Here is a 10809-nt window from a genome sequence, read left to right as displayed (position 1 = left end):
AGGCCATGACAATTAGGAATTTAGCCCAGTGTGAAATACTGTTGGGACAGAAGTACAGTGGCATGGTAGCCTCTGCTGTTTCACAGTATATAACCTATTTGCCATGATGTAGTCAGTAAACTTTGGTCTAAACTACATTCAGAGTGACAGAGTACAAAAACAAGAAATATAAATTCTCAAACTTTACAGATGAATCACCTAAAGTACTTGTTAAAGATGTAGATTCTTGAGCTGCAGTTCAGGAAATTCTGATTCAGCTTATCTGGAGCTTGTCCTGGAATCTGTAACAAGGTGCCTGGGTAGGTTAGGCCCAGGTGGTCAAAGGGGCACACTTTGAGAAACACTAAATTAGAGCTTTGTGTTCAAAAAAATTTTAATATCCAAGTAGCCGTTCAGTCTTCTTTACCTGGGCAGCAGAAAGTTAACCTCCAGCTAAATTCCATAATTCCTGCAGATTGTCTTTTACAGCTATAGCAGAGTTTCCCAAACTGTCATATGCATACAAATGATCTGGGGGGGGGGTCTTGTTAATCATAGCCTCATGTAATCAAAAGATTCAAGAAGCATTTGCTAAAGATGAATGAAATCAAATTCTGCAACTCTTGAAAATTAAAATGATTACAAGAATATGTAACTGAAACTTGTGTTGATATAAATTGTTAACTATAACAACATAAGAGAAGCAATTTCTGAACTGCAAATATAGGTATATTGTTAATTGAAACATAGGTAAAATGAAATCTCTTAGCTAATGCTAAGTCATTAACTGACTTAAATATTTGTGTTTTGCTCTGTAATTTTCTGTTAATTTGATATTCACCACTCGATTAAATTTACCTTACACTTAAGCAGAGACACTTAATTCAGCTTATTATATTATGCTTATGAGGAAATGCAACATTCAATAAAATGTACAAATATTTTAGAATAAATTTTAATTATTGGATAACTTTTCTTCCATGCATTAATAAATTTTTATAAACATTTGCTCTTTATTCAGGTTCAAAGATTCCTCAACTTGTAACTGCATAAACTATATTTTTAAAATGGCCTTGATATAACCACCAAACCATAGAATTTTGTACTAGATGACAGTGTCAATTAATAAAATTATGCTTTCTTTTGAATGTCTGGTTTAAAATAATCAGAATTTTTCATACAGTTCAGTTCACATCACATGGTATCTATTCATACACTCAACCCCTGTAATCTGAGTCCTTATAATCCCTGCTTTAGGATTTATGAAGCTGAAATCCTGATAATTGCAATAGTTACCATTTACACACACTCTAATAAATATCTAGCACCTTACTGGGTGCCTTACATATGTGATCTCATTTGAACCCCATGGCAAGCCCATTGATACTATTATCCAAAATGTTAGATAAGGAAATTGAAGCCCAAAGAAGTGAAATAACTGACCCAATTTTTTCACTGCAGGCAAGGAGGCAAAGCCAGAATTTTAACTCAGTATTTCAAACTCTACCTCTTAATACCCTGCCATGATGCCTTGATGGAATATTAAAATATATTTGTTGAACACTTGTTCTGTGTGAGAACCTATACTCAACTTCAAAGAGGATTCAGGATGAATGAACACAATCCTTACCCTCAAAAAACTTTCAATCTAATTGAGGTAGAAGATAGAAATAAAAGATGTGCATAAGTATTTTTTACTCACAAGAATATAGGTAAACTGTGCTTTTTATTAAAGTGTTTAGTCCAGAATGGGACATGCTCATTATAAATTATAATATATTACAATGGATCTCTAATAATTGTCTTATTATGTGTTCCTTCACAAGCTGAATCTCAGATAAGAAATCTAGTAAAAGAGTTTATCTGGTAAAATGGGCTTCATCAAAATTAAGAACTTTTCCTTTGTGAAAAACCTATTAAGACAAAAAGACAAGCTGCAGACTGTGACAAAATATTTCAGAGCCACATGTCTGACAAAGAATCAGTATATATGATATACAAAGAGCACTAAAAACTCAACAGTGAAAAAATAAACAGTTCAATTAGAAATAGGCAAAAAGTATGAACAGACATTTCAATAAAGAGGATACAGAGATGATAAATAAGTACATGAAAATATGTTCAATATCATTAGTCATCAGGGAAATGCAAATTAAACTTACAATGAAATATCACTTCACACCTATCAGAATGGCTAAAATACAAAATAATGACAGCACCAAATGCTGACAAGCATGTTGAGAAACTCGATCACCAATATGTTGCTGGTGGAAATGTAAAACAGTACAGCCACTACAGAAAAATTAGATGGATTATTTTAAAACTACACATGTAAACATCGTATGACTCAGTGATTACAAACCTGTGTATTTATTCAAGAGGAATGAAAATTACATTCATGCAAAAACCTATACATGAATGTTCATAGCAAATTTCTTTGTAAAAGCCAAACTCTGGAAACAGCCCAAACGCCTCTCTATGGGTGAATCGTTAAACAAACCACACACATACGGGATACCACTCTTTTGTTTCAATCCTATCCCTCTTTTGAAATGTCTATTTTTAATTAGGTTAACCTTAGTTAAACCATGAACCACTAGCACACTACCTATATGAAATTCTGCTTGGCAAAACTAATGAAAAGTTTATAAAATAAAGGTCAAAAGCAGATAAAAATCTTATTTTAAAATGTTTATACTATTATTCCATTGTCAAATTTAACTCCTCCAAGTGTTCTCTTAATTTCAAATTTTATTTCAACACAACCAGCTTCATGACCCACCATGGGAATCCAGGGAAAATTCATTTTACTTTATTTTAAGTTAATGGTCTTTTTATTGGGAAAAAAAAAAAAAAGACCAGTATCTACAACTTGGAATGGACATAAATTGCAATGTCTTGAACTGCAATGTTGATGGTTGTGCTGAAGTCCACAGCCACAGCCTACTCTGCTGGCTCCAAGTCATAGTTCAGAAGGTTTTAAAAACAGAGAGACCCAAGATGCTCCCTTGTTAAATGTTTCTTTTTAAAAATTTTGTGTGAAGGGTGACAGCTTGACACACATTGACACACATTTCAGTCTGGTAAAACACAGACAGCGCTAAACCAACACATGCAGGATGCCACCAGGATGTGTGTCACCATCACCAGGGGTCAGGACACACAGAAGTACAAGAGGACGGGTCTGCTAAGTGGGGCTACATCTAGACACTTTATCCCTCACCCATCTTTCTGCACAGCAACCAGAGGTAAACCAATTTTAAATGTGTGTTTTCAGTAAACCAGCTATGACAATATATACTAACAAAGTGAACTAGACCCCTTCTGAATAGGTTTCAAATTTTTTTTTCATTTTTAATACAAATGCCTGACCATGCTCAATTGTCAAGCTGCATGCATGAAAAACTGGCCAGCCCAAATAGTGTATTAATCATTAGCAAATGGAACTGCAAGGAGTCCACTAAGGGCTTCCTTATCATTAAGGTAGTACAAGTGTTTATATCATAAAACTGACATGTAGCTTGATCTTTAGGGTGCAGGACCACCAACCAATACCTGCAAATTTTGTGTGTGTGGACAGAGGTACTTTTGACATTCAGTTTTGCTTTATAGAAAGAGAATGAGTAAATGAACTTTTTTGCAAGAGGTAAGTAAAAGATTCAACATGATTCTTCAGCAGTGGGGGGGTGCAAAGGAGTTGAAACTAGGTCTTCAATTTGTAGTCATCATCTGTATGAACTCTTCATAGCTGACTTGTCCATCTCCATCAATATCTGTTTCTCTGATCATTTCATTTACTTCTTCATCTGTTTGTGTTTCTCCTAAGTTTGTCATGACATGACATAGTTCTGCTACTCTGATGTACCATTCCCATCCTTGTCAAAGTCTCAGAATGCTTCACATATTTCTTCTTCACTGTCTGTCTCTTTCACTTTTCTAGCCATTATAGTCAAAAATTCTGAGAAGTCAATGGTGCCATTACCATCAGCATCCACCTCATTGATTATATCCTGCAATTAGGCTTCTGCTGGCTTCAGACTCAGTGACCTCATGACAGTTCCAAATTCCTCTGTTGTGATGGTGCCATTGCCACCTTTGTCAAATAGGGAGAAAGCTTCCTTGAATTCAGCGATCTGTTCTTCAGTCAGCTGATCGCCATGGTGCTATCAAAGGGGGGAAGAGCAGAGGAAGCAAGTGTGGCTACAGCAGCGCACAGGCTGTGATGGCAGGGGTGCCTCCGCTGGCTGCTGCTGGTAAGGCACAGTGTGCACTCAGCACCGTACCACCGCCACTGCCCGGCTCCAGGGAAAGGTCATTTCAAAGCACATACGTCACATAACAGTAGGAGAAATAGTACAGGACGCACAACTTTCTGTAAAATTTTATCAAATCCAGGTCAGAAGTCACCAGAAACCAGGCCTAGAATTGTTTTCTTGCCATTTGAAGAGACTACTTTATGAGGAAAAGAAGTTTTATCTGCATTTTCTTTTACAGATTGGAACTCAACTGTGTTTTACCTTCTCCAAAAGAAGCAGCATTTCAGATATAATTTTCACTTTTCCAGAACTGTTTTTCTAATTTTAGAAAAGTGAGCATTTTGGGATGCCTGGCTGGCTCAGTCAGTAGAGCATGCAACTCTTGATCTCAGGGTTGTGAGTTCTAGCTCCACATTGGGTGTAGAGTTTATTTTAAAAAGTAAATAAATAAAATCTTAAAAAGAAAGAAAAGTGAGCATCTTATAAACAACACAGTCACTGTAAAGGTATAAAATACAACCATTTGCTACCATCTAGTGGAACTACTAAGTTTTGCACAGAAACATTTTTGGCTTTAACAGAATCATTCTACTTCATTACCTTTATTTGATTCTTCTTGGTAACATGAATTTGTAGTTGTAAAAGTAAAATTTCTTGATATTTGATACAAAATTCCTTTTTTTCAAAATCCTTAAAATACAAGGATCAAACATAAGGGAGAAGATAGAGAGGAAAAGTTTTTTGAAGATGTATCTTTGCACTTTTTCTCATTTGAGATAAAACAAAAACTATTTTGACAGTCATCTATAAACTAATCCAAGGAAAGAGTCATGAACCATACTCCACCTACATTAATGCTGAGAAGACTTGGTTTTCATGCAAATTGGCATTATATCCTCAATCCCAGCTTGCTCCTAGTCTACATACTATGTCATTTTATTGCCAGACTTTTCTCTAGTGTGCTTATGTCATGCAAAGCATGTCAAACATGCATGGCCATATTAATTACATTCTTCTTGAACGTGGCAAAGAGGTCCTGGTGGAATATGAAAACTGAGAAACCAAATTACAAATGTGCCATACGGTCACTGATGGGAAAACAATGTATAGGAAACACTATGTCCCACAGCATTGATTATGTTGTTTTGGTTACATTACAGCTATTCCAGAATGTAGGAGGCCTTTATCAGTATCCCTTCCTATGCTCTCAGTAGTCACAATTATACAGAATGAGCCTCCTACCAAAAGAACATATGATTCTCTGCCTGAGATCTTTCTTAGCTAAGGTTTCCTTCAGCAAGTTTGCATTCTACAAGAACATTATATTGGAGAAGTGTACGTATTGTAAACTGAGCATTTACTCATATTTCTGGCACCAGGATTTATTTTTCAAATCATTATGGTGCCCTTGAGTCTGGGTACAGATTATTACCTGGCATCTACCACATCATGGAGTCAGGTAAAGGTTTATACTGACAAGACAGACCCCAAAGACATTTTCACAAGGATTATTTACATTCCAATAGTACAAAAATCATTTTGGGGGGTCCTCCTCCAGGTCAATCCTCCCATCCCCAGGAAAGACACCAAACAAAATTGCAAGAGATGTCCCTGGTGCCATCTTGACCAGAGCCCTAACCCCTTTCATGTTCTACAATGAACACTACCTCAAAACAGCTTTGAACTGAACTCACAGTATCCCACGTAATATAAGCTTTAAATTTCCACTTAAATAACTGGGATATTTAAAGTTATAAGTCAAAGGGAGGAGGAGCAAGATGGCGGAGGAGTAGGAGACCTAAATTTTGTCTGGTCCCAGGAATTCAGCTAGATAGGGATCAAACCATTCAGAACACCTACAAACTGAATAGGAGATCGAAGAAAAGAAGAGCATCAACCCTCTGAACAGAAAAGCAACCACTTTCTGGAAGGTAGGACATACAGAGAAATGAATCCAAGGCAATGTTTGGGATGACAGACCGCAGGGGAAGGGAGCCTCCTCAGCCAGTTACCAGCAAGTGATAGAAGAGCAGAGAACAAAATCAGAACTTTTAGAACTCTGCTCCACTGAAGGACACTGCTCCAGTGGTTAAGTGGGGGATGGAACCCTCGCTGGGACAGTGTGGTCTCAGGACCCTCGGGGTCACACAAAGACCGGAGGTGCCTGAGTGTGGCAGAGCTCCCAGGTCTAGGAGTGGGGAAGTAGGCTGCACAGACAGAGCCAAGGAGTGGGCTCTCAGCTTGGGTTGCCATAAACTGTGTTCCACAGCACAGTCAGGTCTCTGCTCTTCGAGCAGGGACCCAAAAAGCAGCAGATCGAGGAAACCCCCCTTCCTCCCCCAGGAGGAAGGGCACAGGAGCGCACCTCAGGGATCTGCTGGGTTTGGAGACTCCAAACAGGGTCATGTGCCAGAGACAGAAATGCTCAGTCACAGGCCAGGTGAGCACGGAGTATGGCCGGAGACCAGAGAGATGGGAGTGATTATCTGCTTTTCTCTGAGGGCACACTGAGAAGTGGGACCCAGAACTCTCAGCTCCTCCAGAGCCGGAGATTGGGAGGCCGCCATTTTCATTCTCGTCCTCTAAAACTCTACAGAAAGCTTTCAGGGAACAAAAGTTACTGAGAGCAAACCCAAGCAGATTACTTAGCCTGGACCCTGGCAAGGGCGGTGCAATTCCACCTCGGGCAAAGAAGTTTGAGAATCACTGCAACATGCCCCTCCCCCAGAAGATCAGCAAGATCATCCAGCCAAGACCAAGTTTACCAATCAATGAGAACGGCAAAACCCCAGTGTTAGGGGAATACAACACATAGAATTCATGGCTTTTTCCCCATGATTCTTTAGACTTTCAAAGTTAATTTTTTTAATTTTCTTTATTTTTTCTTTTTCTATTTTTTTAGTTGAATTTTTCTTTCCTTTTTCAACCAAAATCGTATCAATTCCTTAAATATCTTTTTTAATTTTCATTTTTACAGTCATATTCTACCCCTTCATTGTATTTAACCTTACTTCTTCTATATATAGGTGTTTCTTTCTTTAAAATTTTGAGATACACTTTCTTCTTTTTTTTAAGATTTTATTTATTTATTTGACAGAGAGAGAGAACGAGAGTGAACACACAAGCAAGGGGGAGCAGCAGAGGGAGAGAGAGAACAGGCTTTCCACTGAGCAGGGAGCCTGATGCGGGGCTCGATCCCAGGGCCCTGGGATCATGACCTGAGTCGAAGGCAGACGCTTAACCGACTGAGCCACCCAGGTGCCCCTGGATACAGTTTCTTCTAAGAGACCAAAATATACCCTAAATCTAGTGTATGACATTGTCCTAGTCTCCCACCTGATCACATTGTTTTTTTTAATTTTTTTCAATCTTTTTTCAACAAACTTATCGATTCCTTTTTTAAAATCATTTTAAATTTTCATCTTTACACTCATATTCCAACCCTTCATTGTATTTACCCTTATTTTTGTATATACATAAGTTTTTCATTCCTTAAAATCTTGGGAGGCAATTTTTTCTAAAAGACCAATTTTACCTAAAATCTAGTGTGTGGCTCTGTTCTATTCACCAGCCTGATCATATTTTTTTTTCCTTCCTTTCCCCCCCACAGTTTTGGGACTCTCCTGATTGTTTAGTGTATATCTTCCTGGGGTCGTTGTTACCCTTTCAGCATTTTGTTCTCTCATTCATCTATTCTCCTCTGGACAAAATGACAAGAAGGAAAAACTCAACTCAAAAAAAAGAAAAAGAGGCAGTATGGACTGCCAGGGACCTAATCAATACAGACATTAGTAAGATGTAAGAACTAGAATTCAGAATGACGATTATAAAGATAGTAGCTGGGTTTGAAAAAAGTATAGAAGACACTAGAGAATCCCTTTCTGGAGAAATAAAAGAACTAAAATCTAAAGAAGCCAAAATCAAAAAAGCTATTAATGAGGTGCAATCAAAAATGGAGGCTCTAACTGCTACGATAAATGAGGCAGAAGAGAGAATTAGTGATATAGAAGACCAAATGATGAAGAATAAAGAAGCTGAGAAAAAGAGAGATAAACAACTACTGGATCACGAGGGCAGAATTTGAAAGATAAGTGATACCATAAAGTGAAACAACATTAGAATAATTGGGATCCCAGAAGAAGAGAGAGGGGATAGAAGGTATATTGTAGCAAATAACAGCACAGAACATCCCTAATTTCAGGAAGGAAACAGGCATCAAAATCCAGGAGACACAGAGAACCCCCGTCAAAATCAATAAAAATAGGTCAACACCCCGACATCTAATAGTAAAACTCACAAGTCTCAGAGACAAAGAGAAAATGCTGAAAGCAGCTTAGGACAAGGGGTCTGTAACCTACAATGGGAGAAATATTAGACTGGCAGCAGACCTATCCACAGAGACCTGGCAGGCCAGAAAGGACTGGCATGATAGATTCAGAGCACTAAATGAGAAAAATATGCAGCCAAGAATACTATATCCAGCTAGGCTGTCACTGAAAATAGAAGGAGAGATAAAAAGCTCCCAGTACAAACAAAAACTAAGAATTTGCAAACACCAAACCAGCCCTACGAGAAATATTGAAAGGGGTCCTCTAAGCAAAGAAAGAGCATAAAAGTAACACAGAACAGAAAGGAATAGAGACAATATACAGTAACAGTCACCTTACAGGCAATACAATGGCACTAATTTCATATCTTTCAATAGTTACGCTGAATGTAAATGGGCTAAACGCCCCAATCAAAAGACACAGGCTATCAGACTGGATAAAAAAAAAAAGACCCAACAATATGCTGTGTGCAAGAGACTCATTTTTGACCCAAAGACAGCTCCAGATTGAAAGTGAGGGGGTGGGGGGGCGGAGCAAGAGGGCAGAGGAGTAGGAGACCTGGATTTCGTCTGGTCTCAGGAATTCAGCTGAATAGGTATCAAACCATTCTGAACACCTACGAACTCAACAGGAGATCGAAGAGGAGAGTAGCAACAACTCTCTGAACAGAGAAGCGACCACTGACTGGAAGGTAGGACGTGCGGAGAAGTGAATCCGAGGCGATATTCGGGAGGATAGACGGCGGGGGAGGGGGCCTCCGTCAGCCGCTTCTGGCAACTGATAGAGCCGCAGAGCATAAAATTGGAACTTTTAGAAGTCGCCTCCGCGGAGGGACGTCGCTCCAGTGGCTAAGCAGGAGGTGGAATCCTCACGGAACAGTGTGGTCTCAGGACCCTCGGGGTCACAGAAAAACCGGGGGTGCCTGAGTGCGGCAGAGCTCCCAGGTATCGGAGTGGGGAAGCCGGCTGCAGAGACGGAGCCAAGGCGCGGGCTCTCAGCTCAGGGTGGCCATAAACTGTGATCTGCGGCCCAGTCGGGCCACTGCGCCTCCAGCAGGGACCCAACAAGCAGCAGAGCCAGGGAGACTCCCCTTCCTCCCCCGGGAGGAGCAGCGCGGGAGCACACCGTGGGGATCTGCTGGGTTTGGAGACTCCACACAGGGTCGGGTGCCAGAGATAGAAACGCTCGATCACAGGCCGGGTGAGCACGGAGTGTGGCCGGAGACTGGGGACACAGGAGTGATTGACTGCTTTTCTCTGGGGGCGCACTGAGGAGCGGAGCCCCGAGTTCATGCCTCTCTGGGGCGCAGATTGGGATGCCGCCATTTTCACTGTCTTCCTCCAAAGCTGTACGGAAAGCTTGCAGGGAACAAAAGCTCCTGAGAGCAAACCTGAGCAGCTAGCTTAGCTGGGACCGACAAGGGCGGGGCAATTCCGCCTCCGGCAAAGATATTTGGGAACCACGGCAACAGGCCCCTCCCCCAGAAGATCAGCACGAACAGCCAGTGAGCCAAGACCAAGTTTACCGATCAAGGAGAACGGGAGAACTCCAGCGTTAGGGGAATACTGCACATAGAATTCATGGCTTTTTTTACCATGATTCATTAGTTTTTCAAAGTTAATTTTTTTAACTGTTTTTTTAATTTCTCTTTTTCCCTTTTTCAACCAATATCTTCTCAATCCCTTTTTTTAAAAAAACATTTTTTTTTCATTTTTAGAGTCATATTTTATCCCTTCATAGTAGTTACCCTTATTTTGGGCATATATATATAAGTTGTTCTCTCTTTAAAATTTTGAGATACACTTTCTTCTAACAGATCAAAATATACCCTAAATCACTAGTGTATGGCTTTGTTCTAGTCTCCTGCCTGATCACATTCTCTCCCTTTTTTTAATTTTCTTCTTTCTTTTTTCAATCAACTTCTTATCGTATCAATTCCTTATATAAAATCTTTCATAATTTTCATCTTTACAGTCATCTTCCATCCCTTCATTGTATCAACCCTTATTTTGTACATATATAAGTCTTTCTTCCTTTAAAATTTTAGGAGGCACTTTTTTCTAACAGACCAAAATATGCCCAAAATCTAGTGTGTGGCACTGATCTATGCACTAGCCTGATCATATTTGATCATATTCGGTTTTTTTTATATTGTTCTGTTTTTGTTTTTGATCTTTTTCTTTTTTTTCTTTCTTTCTTTTCTCTTTCTTTTTTCTTTCTTTCCCTTTCTTTTCCCCTGGTTTCAG

The 10809-nt window shown here is 39.4% G+C and overlaps 1 pseudogene; it reads right to left on the bottom strand.

Moving 5' to 3' along the window:
• Positions 1 to 3690: 3690 nt before the first annotated feature.
• Positions 3691 to 6802, bottom strand: LOC148163131 (calmodulin-alpha pseudogene; annotated as a pseudogene).
• Positions 6803 to 10809: the final 4007 nt, after the last annotated feature.

Source organism: Eumetopias jubatus, unplaced genomic scaffold, assembly GCF_037043125.1.
Source record: "Eumetopias jubatus isolate StellerSeaLion01/CBP00866 unplaced genomic scaffold, mEumJub1_p1.0 scaffold_11, whole genome shotgun sequence".
Taxonomy (NCBI): domain Eukaryota; kingdom Metazoa; phylum Chordata; class Mammalia; order Carnivora; family Otariidae; genus Eumetopias; species Eumetopias jubatus.
Note: the sequence above shows the minus strand (reverse complement) of the source record. Positions and strands in the feature narration are given on the sequence as shown.